Source organism: Elephas maximus, chromosome 17, assembly GCF_024166365.1.
Source record: "Elephas maximus indicus isolate mEleMax1 chromosome 17, mEleMax1 primary haplotype, whole genome shotgun sequence".
Lineage (NCBI taxonomy): Eukaryota > Metazoa > Chordata > Mammalia > Proboscidea > Elephantidae > Elephas > Elephas maximus.
In genome coordinates, this window is record NC_064835.1 from 4,769,188 (window position 1) to 4,781,315 (window position 12,128).

General features: G+C 44.6%; 1 protein-coding gene across 8 annotated transcripts in view; it reads left to right on the forward strand.

Moving 5' to 3' along the window:
• NCAM1 (neural cell adhesion molecule 1) overlaps nt 1-12,128 on the forward strand; it is a 436,293-nt gene that overhangs the window by 396,509 nt on the left and 27,656 nt on the right. The gene's annotated exons all lie outside the window — the stretch shown is intronic.

Sequence of the window (12,128 nt, forward strand, 5' to 3'; positions counted from 1 at the left end):
CGCTCAGAGCTCCATCTCTGTTTTCCTCTGTCATGCCCTCTTTCCTTAAACTCGGCCTGCCATGCTGTGCCCTTCCTGCTCACAAATAGCCAGGTCGTGGGCAACCTTTACAGACCTGAGCTGTAGCCCGGGGAAGTTCCAGGTTCCCTCCAGCTAAGGAAAGTGTTGGAAACACTAGACTCTTTTGCTGGTCACAGAATTCCCTGGGCTCTCTCTGACCCCTGAAATTAGAAAATGCATAGAGGGATCCTTTGCTTCTTTCTCTTTGTGACCTGCAAATCGACCCCATACCTCTTCCCAGAAATAGGAAGCCTGCCTCGTCTTCCTGCTACGGGATTTGCCTCTTTCTGGATTTGAAATAATTTGAGTTTCCAGCTCCATGTGTTCTGTGGATTCTATTCATTTCTTTTACATCTTTTTTTTTTCTCTTGGGTCTGTCTCTTTTCTTTTCGTCTGTGTTCCATCCATGGGAAATGCAGATAGCCCTCCACGTAAGTGCCTCTTCTACCTCACTGCCTGTTTCCATAGTGTTAACATCTCCTAGTCCTAGTTCTAAATTTAGTTGCGGTTCCTTCTTTGTTCCCTAGCGGCTGCAGTAGACGACACTGCCTGGGCCCTAACCACACTGACCTTAGTCTAGTTTTACTCTCGTTAATGTCTGTAGGTGACTCCGAGAGGCTAACACTCCTCCTCTTTTAGAGCATGCAACTTCTGTGTCTTTTTGAAATAGTGTATATTTATGACTTCGTGTGTGTAACCATCGTCCTGTGGCAAAGAGGATGTTTGCTGAGCCAACCATGGTGGAAATCTGCAGATGGACCCTGAATAACAAGCTATAGAGCCACTTCACCATTAGCCAGAATTACAGAAAAGTGTACCACAGCCTCATCAGGCCCGTAGTCAGAATCTCTTCAAGGGAAAAAGACCCTGAAAGGATTCCCACGTTTGCTTTTAGGAGATAAAGGAATTGAGCTCATTGCTCCCCTCCTTTTCTGCCTGTCAGGTTGGTAGCTGGTAGGCAGTTGGGGGACTGGTTGGGGAACCCCATGCGGCAGCCGCAGTCGTAAAGGGCTAGCATGACCCTGGGCTACAAGTCATGGACACATATTGTAATGAGCTGTTGGGGAGTTAGTTAAACCTTGGTTCCAGCCAGCTCTGGTCTTTGGCACCTGGTTACTTGCAATGTGCATTTCCATGTTTGGAAAAGACTGGCCACCTGCCCTAGTGACTCTGCTGTTGGGCATGGAGATCCCCCACTGGAAGAGCACCCCAATGATGTGGGCTGGAAATAGAGGGCGCAGGAAGCCAGGGTAGCAGCGAACTGGCCTCTGCTAGAGAGAGCAGATCTGTGGTCCAACCTCCTTAGCCTGCATTGATGACCCCAAGCTTCCCTTCAGCTGAGGCTTAGCTCTTTCCTCCCAGGCTAAGCTCTGAGAATAGTGGAGGGACATGTTGTTACTCAGAGAGACTCTGAAGAAAAGGTATTCAGGAAGGTTCATACTCTTTTAATAAAAAGCTCCTAGTTCCTGAAAGGCACTCAGGGAAGCTTATCTCTTTAAAATTTATTCAGGAGTATTGCAGTCACAGCAGAATCTAAGCGACTAAGTGTAGGCGTTTGGAGATTTTGAGCAAGTGCTAAATCCACTACCTCAGCAGAGCTGGTTCCTGAATGAAGTAGTTCTGGAAAGAGCCCTAGCGGAGGTATGGGGTTATCAGGTAGGACTGATAGGTGTCTGCTCTGGGCTGGCAGCTGTGCCTTTAGCGAGCTCTGGAGGAACAGCTCTGGGTGAAGAGCACCTTCCTCCAGGCAGTGAGCCTAGTGAGCTGCTGATCCTTAAACCCAGTCCTCAGGCTTCCTCTTCTCTGGATTTGTCAGTAGGTGAGTGCTGGCTTAGATACGTAAAAGACAGGAAGGCTGGGATGAGGCCTCCTCTGGAGTTTCTAACCAGTAATTGGAGTTCAAGCACTGAATCAGAGTAACCAGGTCTTGGACTCCAAAGGCCACAGTGGTTTTCATTCATTGCCAGCTCAGCTCTTATAAAGGTGAGGGTTTTTATAGTAGATACTATGTTTTTAAAAGTCGATGTTTAATTTTTTTTTTTTTTAAAAATAAGGCATCTAGACCCTTGTTGTTTTTTATCTGCTTATATGAAAACAGATCCTTGACCAAGACTGCAAGAAGCCTTTGAAAATGGTGGGTCATCTCTCCAGTCCAAGCAGATCATGAAAATGATATGGCAGCTGGCACAGCTAGTGGCATGAAAAGTCAATTTTCTCAATCATATGATAAAGTTATGGTTCAAAGAATTTAAAAGCAAACTTCTTTTAGATATGGAGAACAGTGGAAGAGACATGGAGTTGAGTGTGCCTATTTCAAGAACTCCAGGAGGATAAAGGTGGCACACACATGAGAACGTGTGGGAACATCATACTTTCACTGAAGATACGTTGCTATTGTCTTTCCCTGCATCCTCATAACTTTCTAGAGCTGCTGAAGTAAGGGTCTACCCCAAGGGGTATCCCGCTGGCCCTAGACCCGTCCTGTAGAAAGATACAGTTGAAAGGATGATGCCAGCTTTCACCACTGCTGAGACGAAACTCACAAGACAAATTTTAGGAAGAACCTTCTCAGAGTTCTCACTCCATTCCTTGCAAGACACAAAGGTTGTCTGAACAAAATCAGCCATCAGTTGAGCTGCGTTCCTACCCTGAGCCCAAGACCAGTGGTGTTGGTTGGTGACATGGGGCATCCCACACACAGGCATTGCATTTTTATCCTGTAACACTGCATGGCCTGTCCTATGACACTGAAGCTTAGGCCCTAGGAAAACTCTGAGCCCCAAGGAAGAGAAGGCACAGAGCAAGCAGGAGCTGACATACTGGAAAGACAATCTGTTGCTTTCAGACCTCTGGATTGAGAAGGGTTAGGTGAGGGTCAGCACACTGGGCAGTAGTCCATCACTTGAGGAAATCACGTTTTCAGTGTCAAAGAGTTAATTGAGCTGTCCCAGTAATGGGGTTGCTTTCTTGGTTCCTTAGTAGACTTCTCCAAGTTGGTGGGCATGAATATGCCAAAGCAGGGATGAGCAGGTGAAACTACCTAAGGCCCCAAATACATAAAGGCCTCCAGCTTCCTGAGCTTACAGACCAGAAAGCTGTTTGGAGGTTCCTTTGTGTGCAGTTGATAAATGTGTGCGAAGGTAATGGGAAGCTGTGACTCAGAATAAGCAACTCTAACCTGGGAAAATGTTCCCATTTCTTATGTTTTTAACCCAAATGCCTGTGTGCTGTCAGGATACTCTGAGGTGGAAAGGTCATGACCTCTGTTTGACTTGGGAGAGGCTGCTGCCTGTGAGAGCTGCTAAGAGAGTAAAGAGACAATGCTACAATTTATTATTAAATTTTTCCTCCAGGATTGAACCATTTAACCTTTAGAATGTAATTGCCTGAATGTTGCCTCTTAACTTACTTCTGTGCCATGAAACAAAATGGGTCATTTTTTCCAGGGTATAGAGATTATGCATGAGTCTCTACTTTTGAAAAGGGGCATTTTGACATTTTTTGTTTTTACATTTTACCCCCCAGATGACACATTACAAGCATAAATTAAATGCACCATATACATAAATGCACATACAACTTCATCCTTTTACCGGAATAATTATGCAAAGTTATGCAAACAATTCAAGCCAGAAGAGTAGGAGAAAGAGAAAGAGACTTTCACCTGAGTGAACCAGACCCTGAAATCATGACACGTTAGCAGCCTGCGTTGCTTTGACTCCAGTGACACTAGCCTTCCATGGTTTATTGAGGCGCCCGCATCTGGAAGGCTAAACCATGAGCATCAAGGCAGTGTTGGCAATAGGTTGACGTGTCGTCCAGTTCTACTTCTCCAAATTTTTGTATAACTCGCAATGGGGACCTTGTTTTGTGATTGTCGATGGGACAACTTCTGAATATTTGCCAGTGAAAAACTAATGATCCATTTAGCCTTGCAGTGCCCATGCAGAAAGTTGGTCAGTATTACTTGGTTAGCCCAGGCTCTTCAGCATGCCCTTTCTCTGTGGGAGCGAGAATATCACTGAGCATTATTAGTGTTGCTCTTCACACACACACACACACACACACACACAGTAGCAGCAGCAGCAGCAGCATCCAAGTAATCACGTTTAACCCACTGCCAGTGAGTCAATCCCGACTCATAGCGACCCTACAGGACAGAATAGAACTGCCCCATAGGGTGTCCGAGAAGTGGCTGATGGATTTGAACTGCTAACCTCTCAGTTAGCAGCAGAGCTCTTAACCACTATGCTCCAGGGCCCCAATCACTTTTAGTAGGAATCTTTTTGGAGAAGGCCCGTGGTTGTAGTATCCACTGTGTGCCAGTCATGGACTTTAATCACTGGTAAACATTAAGCAGGACAGTCTTTTCCATTTCATTCAGGTACAGAAATTAGAGAGTGAGACAGATTTTGTAACAAAATGTGCCATATATGTAAATACATGCCATGTATGTAACTACATGCCATATATATAAATATATATAAAGCAAAAACCATATCCATTGCTGTCGAGTTGATTTTGACTTATGGCAACCCTGTAGGACAGAGTAGAACTGCTCATAGCGTTTCCAAGGCTGTCAATCTTTATGGAAGCAGACTGCTACATCTTTCTCCCGAGGAGCCAACTGGTGGGTTTGAACCGCCGACCTTTCAGTTAGCAGCCAAGTCCTTTAACCACTGCACCACTAGGGCTGCTAACAAATTCAGTTCAGGTCCACCCAATGACCCTTGGAAAAGAGACCTGGAGATCTGCTTCCGAAAAATCAGCCTTTGAAAACCCTGTGGAGCATGGTCCTACTCTGACACACATGGAGCCGCCATGAGCGGGAGTCTACTCGACAGCAACCAGTATAATGAAAAGCCTAACAAAGTCCGTTTCTCCATTACTTGATCATCTTAAGCAGAGGGCCAGGTTCCCATCTCTCCTGTTCTGTGATCCTAGGTAGACAGCTGGTCCTGCTGAATTGGCTATTTGTTTGCAGTCAGGCTTTAAGGCTTCTGCAGCTGTTCCTGGCCAAACCCCTTACCTGAAGTGCAGGGCTTGGCAGGCACACAGGCTTATGGTCTGAAGTCAGAAAAAGCCCTGCTCTGGCTGCCCCTGCAGCTCTGCTGGCCACCTGTTCTCATGCACGCTGTTTTTCTTCCCATTCTAACTAGCGTCAGCGCCTCGTACTGACACCCCAAGTCAGCACTTCCATTTTCTAACTCAATATCTATGCCTCACTGGTCTTTTTCCCCTCTTTTTTATTGTGCCTTCCTTTCTCTTTCTTCAGCAGCTCCTGCTAGCTCTCCTACCCCTGTTCCATTGTCTCCTCCAGATAGTGAGTATCATTTTCCCCATCCCTCTGTAGCTTGCTTTCTACTAGCCACAGTGCAGTCTGCCTAATGCTATCTCCTCCACCAGGTGATGATTCAACTATGTCAGCAGAGAGCAGCGCTGGATTTTAGAAAAGCAAATGAGAGGAGAAATAGGCTTAGGGCCTCTGGCGTTCAGGGTAGGCAAGCACTCCCAGAAGAAGAGAGAACTGAAAAGCGTTGCTCCCTCAGAAAACCCTGCAGGAAGGCACCCTGAGGGTGCTGAAGCCCAGCCTGTCCTTTGGGTTGGGCCGAAGCTGGTATTTGGAGAAGCCAAACGAATTTGCCAAGAAAAATATCTGTCCTGCAGGGTCATAAGAAATGTTTTGGAGTGTTGGGTTTTACCTCTCATTTTAATTGGCGCAGTTGGAGTCAGACATTGAAATTAGATAGTGAAACCTGTAGCTTTTGCTTTATCCATAAATGTATCCATTGCTCATGAACATTTGTGGGAAAATAAACAGATGTGCCTAGCAGTAGGCACTTAGGACAAATTGTTCAACCCTTCACAAGGGAGCTTCATTATTCTCTTCTCTAAAATTGGAATGAGTCGTCTCCTTCCTCCCCCAAAAAAAAAACAAAGAAAAAAATAGGCAAAGAATAGGCTTATCAAGCTCTGCTTTGCCCATCCTGGACCAATGCCACTGAACCTGGTCATAACACCAGGTGGCTGGGCTCAAGCCTTGTCTTCCTGGCTGAGCCTCATCATTTCCAATCTTTTTTTTTTTTTTTTGCTCCCTTGTCCTTTTGTTCCCCTAAGTCCTGAGGAGTAAGAACTGCAGGCCTGTCCTATGTAGAATTTTGAACCCAGATTTCCAGGGAGGGAAGCAAAATGAGACAGCCGCTGAGTAAGGTGCAGGCCATATTGCCACCATCTCTTAGAGCTACAGATAACAGCAAGCAGTTTAAGGGGTGGCACCTCCAGATTGGCCTTACTCTCCTTATTATATCAGAAGGCCCTGCCATTTGGGGTTGGCCTCAGGAGATGACTTAAGCCCCAAGTTCAAAAGCCCTCTGTTGCCATCTATTTGACTCAGAAATATGACCACTGCCACCTGCCTGCCCTATTATCTTCCAAGGAAGTGCACCATAGCGGAAAGAGTTCAAGCTTTGGAATCTGACAGATCTGGGTTCAAATCCCAGCTCCACGACTTTTACTCAGAGCTCCATGACTGTATATCAGTCACTTGACCTCCCCAAATCTAAAACTTCACATCTAAAATGAAGGATAAATTCCACCCGCCTTACAGGTGTTTGTGAAAATTGAAGATTAAATATAAAAAACATCCAACAGAGTTCCCAACATGTTGGTGGTGTTAGGTGCTGTCGAGTTGGTTCCAACTCATAGCAACCCTATAGGACAGAGTAGAACTGCCCCGTAGGATTTTCAAGGAGCGGCTGGTGGATTTGAACTGCAGACCTCTCAGTTAGCAGCCAGGCTTTTAACCACTATACCACCAGCATGTGGTCACTGTAATTAATAGTAACAAGCAATGAGGGTGATGTTATTTCTTGCCGTGTGAGAGTAATTTGTCAGCAAAATCACTTTAAGATATATGTTTGAATAATGACAAATCAGGGAAGAAAGGAGTGAGAGAGTATCTCCTTCACTGTCTCTGTCTTTTCTTTATAATGATGCTTGAAAAAAAACACATATATTTGACTTTAATTTATTTCTACTCTCCTTCACCTCTCTGTACCCTTTCTGGCCTTCATGTTCCCATAGCAACGTGGCCTCTTCCTGCCCTGACAACCACAGAAGTGTCTAGTGAGTACAGAGCTGAGGGCCAGAATTCTGACTGCTGCTTGTGGCAGAGCTGGCTTCCAGTTCACAGAGATGCCAGTAGTGCTTCCTCCCTTTCCTTAAAATGCATGAAGGTTCCTAGCCTGGTGTGGTCTCCTAAGCATGCTGTTTTTTTGCCAAGAGAGCAAACCAGGCATTACCAAAAGAGCTGAGGTGATTATTTGAAGAGGACTGTGCATGAAGAGGCCTTTCCAAATTTACTCGAGTTAAAAATAGAAAAGGATTAGGGAAATGCTGGGGAAAAGAAGGAACAGCATCGCCTGCCCAGCTTTGGCTGCTCCTCATCTCTAAAATACACACACACACATGCAGGCACGCACACACACGCACACAGGCACGCACGCAGGCTAATATAGCAAGAGCTACAAGACGGAGAACAAGGGAAGGGGTAGAATATGATTGCTTGGGGGAGCTAGAAGGGCAACGCAAAGAAGGAAGGAGCTGCATACGCTCCTTTGTCTCACCATGCCGAAGCGGCCTGTACACAGAGCACATATGGGAAGGAGAGGCACTTTGGTCTCCTCAAGCCGTGGCCTCAATGCCAGAAAAGCCATGAGCAGAAGAAGCCAAGTCCAGGCTCTCTGGAGTCAGCGCTGCCTGAGAGTCCGATGAAAGTGCTGGATTTCCCCTCCTGAAGATAGTCAGGACCACCACCAGTATTGTCTTTACCATCCAAACATTACACTTAACTGCAACATTAACATGCTCCAAGATAGTACTTGTGAAGTAAGCTGGTATGCTGACGACTTAAATTCCCTGACAAGTCAACTTTGTGTGTGTGTGTGTTTGTGTTTACAGTGTTTAATCACCAAAGCTGTGTGGGCGATTCAGATTTTATACTATTGCTGGGTGCATAGAAAACTTGGCATGTATCCCGTTAGGCAGTAGCCAGAGCTAGAAGACAGAAACAGGTGTGGCAAAGTACAGCTCTCCCTTCCTGAGCCAAGCTTTCTGATTCATAATTGAACGAAGAAGCAAAGAGTTTTCCGGGTTCTGTGTGCTGCATGCAACGCTTCCTTCTTCGGCTGCAGACTATAGCGCCGGCCCTGCTTTCTCGGTGTTCTCTCAGTGTATGTGCTGCAAAACGAATTTTAATTCCTGGTGCCTCTGAGGTTTCACTTTGTCAGCAGAGCGGGTGACAACCAGTGTGTGTGCTCGCACGGGTTCAATTCCAAAGATGGCTTTTTTTGCATTTGGAAAAGGAATGCAACTAACAGAGCCCTTTCTTCTTACAACAAGCAGTGTTGCTCCTGTCCTGTGCCCGAGTGGGTGCTGTGTGTGTGCTAGGCCCAATAGGAGCAGACTACGGGGGGCGTTTGCACCACTTGATTCATATGTTGTGTCTCCTTTGGAACTGAAATGCTAACCCAGGTCAAGATTTTTCCTTAAGGAGGAATTAGGTATTTCTTCCCCTGAAATGTCTTTAACTTTTGAAAATCAGGCATTTCTTCTCACAGATAAAATGCCTAGCTGTGGCATCCAAAGGCAAGGAAGTTTGAGACTTTTTTTTTTTAATTTGGATTCGTTTGACTCTTGACCCAAATTGTAAGTCCTGGTGGATGCTGGGATAAAGAAAAGATGGTCACAATTGGGCAGCAGCCTGCATTTAACATGCACGCAGTCCTCAACAGTCAGGCAAACTCTAGCACTTGTGAACTACAGGGGAACTAATAGCAGAGTAGCTGTGAGCACACAAAAATCCATCAATCAATGGGGTTGAAAATAAATAATACTTCTTGTTTTTGCTTATGTGTGTGTGGGTGTTTTTGTTTTTGTTTTTTGGTCAGTTGCTGATGATGAAGGAATAAACGTATCCTCATTAAAAAACAAAGAATGCTTAATTTTGTATAATCCCTGCAGGGCCATCTTGGTAGGACCATGGCAATACCTGCGTAATATCGCACAATAAAAACCACACATTCTGTCAGCTCATAGTGCCCAGGGAATATACTACTTGGTTAAAGCATTCCCCTTGAATTATTTTTAAACAGCAGTGTACTTTGAGCCAGAAGATATCATTCAGTAACACATTAGAACGTAGAGCCAACGTAGGACAAAAACGAATGTTTGGATAGGTCCGAACAAGGACAACTCTTCTTGTAAATCTCAAATCCACGTCTTATCGGCACAGCCACAAGCCTAAGGGTTAAATAACTTTATCCACAGGCCCAAGTATATGTTTAATATTAGACTTTCAGCTCACTGGTCCACACATTCAGTTTCTGCTGTTCGGTGTGGACAGAGGTATTGCCTCAACCTCCAAAAAGAAACCTGTTCCCATATCTGAATTCGCCTCTTCCTTTGCGTGTTCTTGAATTTGGGGAGTCTCATCAGGGGTGTCAGGGATAATGTGAGTAGGGGGCTAAAGAAGTAAGAAAAGATCTTTGGGGCTACCCTCTCGGGCATGTATCCACCAAGCCTCACTCAGCCCCTATGCCCTCTCCTCATTGGGCGAAGGAAACACAGAATGCCTTTTAATTTAATGTGGTCTTTTGTTCTTACAGGGAACACAATTTACGCCTTAAAAATGGTGGGACTTTTCCTTGATGACCCGTATTCTGTTTGATTTCCCTTGTTTCCAAGGATGGAGCCGTTTCTGGAATTTGTGAACATTAACTTGCTCTTTTCTCCTCCTTTAACAGTCTCCTGGATTGCCTTTGACATCTGGGTCCTGGCAGATAACACCTCCCCATTTAAAAAAAAAAAAAAAAAGTGTACCTGTTCCTTGATGTGGTATTAATATATAATGTTGCAACTGTAGCTAACGCTTATTGGTGTTGTTAACCAAATGTTCTTTATGATTTATTATTCTTCTATTTCCAGGCGGTTTTACTGTCCTCCCAGTGTTCCCTGTATATGCTGCTAATTTAATTTGATTTCTCCCTTTATTTAGTCTGTGATTTTGTGGTTGATTTTTCTCCCTGCCCATTGTTTACATCAGTTTTTAATTTTTTTGTATTTTCCATGTGATCTCCTCCACTTTCCTTTCAACCAATCATGTGCGTGCGTATCATGTGACTTTGTCATGTGGCTTGCATGGTGCTGATGATGTCGTCCACGCTGGTGAACAGAAGGTAAAACTCTTTGTTCTGATTAGTGAAATAAATCTGGGACCAAGCCTGGCACCTCCAGCCCGCTCATTTCTTCCTGTCTCAGATTTCCTAAGTGTAGCCACTTGAGGGATTTTCTCTTGTCCTCAGTTCACGACCAGGGTTCATCATTCCTTGCAGCCTTGGCAGGACAATATGATAGATACCAGGAAAGCCTTTGGTTCAATATTTTGCTCCCCAAAATTTGGTCACACAAATTCTACCTACAGAAGGCCACTTTAGCCGAAGCACAGTTTGCAAATTGGATTTTTACCGGTAGGTCATAGAATTATTTTCCAGAAAGCAGTTTTGTAAACTAGCTCTATAGTACTGTTACTTAATTTTATCCAGTAGTTCTGAAAATTGTAGTAGCTCTAAAATGAGTCACTTTCATGTGGAAACATGGAAAAGCCACAGAGAGAAATTTAACAGTTGCAAAGGTTATATTTGTTCAAAACCCATGCAAGTGCTTCCTAAAATCTACACAAATGGAGAACTTTCTGAAATAAGAGATTTAAGAATCAGAGCAGTTTGGCTGTGCTTGCTGAGTTATCTGTCACTTTTCAAGAGTGACTCTTCCCCAGGCAGGAGGAGATTAAACAACCCAGAGCAAATGTCACTTAGCAATTACCAGGACTGGAGAGCTCCGTGTAATCAAGAAGCAGGTGATTGACCCTCGAAGCAAAAGAAATAAAATTATAGCCTAATTAAGCACCTAGCAGTGACAAAATAATTAGTTAATATTGTGACTGACACAACCTTGTGGAAACATTTCTTGCTTGCCTTAAAGCGAGAAGGGAGCCTCTCCTCACGGCTTCCCCCAGTAAAATCAAACACCTATTCAAAACCTGCCCCCGGGGATCATACCCACCTCATTCTCTTATGACTGAAATTTTTTACATCAGATCACAACCTGAGACACATATGGGCTGCACTGATCACCAAAGCAAAACTAACACCAGTAACTGCCCGGTGTGCCCATGCATGCAGGATTTGACCTCACTTCTCTGAGAACTGATTGGGCGACATCCACTCCAATAAAACCATTCACAGCTTGTCTCGCATGTTCTTTGTTCCTGCCCTGTCCCTTTGTTCGCTGCTCCCCCTTTGTGTGAACGTTGTGTGTGTTCCCGAGTGTTCACCCTCCACTTTTACCATCCTGAGGACTTCAGCTTTGTAGGTGTGGAGACATTGCCCCAATTCAGTCCCATTTACAACCAGACTCCTGGCCAAAGGACTTGGATATGACCTGTCCTCATTTTCCGCAAAAGGAAATGTTCGATATTTAAATTTTATGTGATAAAGCGGGATTATCGCCAAAGCAAAGGAACATCTCATGCAGTTCGCTCTAATAAATGTGACCCACCTTTCAAAAGTTATTTTCACCTGGGAGTCTTAGGGCAAAGAAAATTGGGAGTCGAAGATGTGCTAAACTCCAAGCCCTCCTCCCAAAAATAAAGAAAATCAAGTTTTCTTTAATTCCCAAAGGTTGGTCATCAGCAGGACCCGACTTCTCTCAGACTTGGGGTGACTGCTCAGTATGGGTACAGTTGTAGGGAAAGGCCAAGTCCATCCTTGTGAAGTGGGGCAGATGCTGGATTGAAACCCATTAGCTTCTTTTTTAAAACAAGCTTGGTCATTTCTAGGCAATGCCTTAATTCTGAAGAAAAGCAAGCACACAGAGAACAAGGTGGAAACTAGCTCATGCCTCTGAAGAGAATGGTTTGAATGTTTCCACCAGTTCCCCTAGAAAAACGATGTAGTAGTGGTCTGCACTGTCAGTAAAAAAAATGTGGCCAGTACTAAAAAAGTCACTGA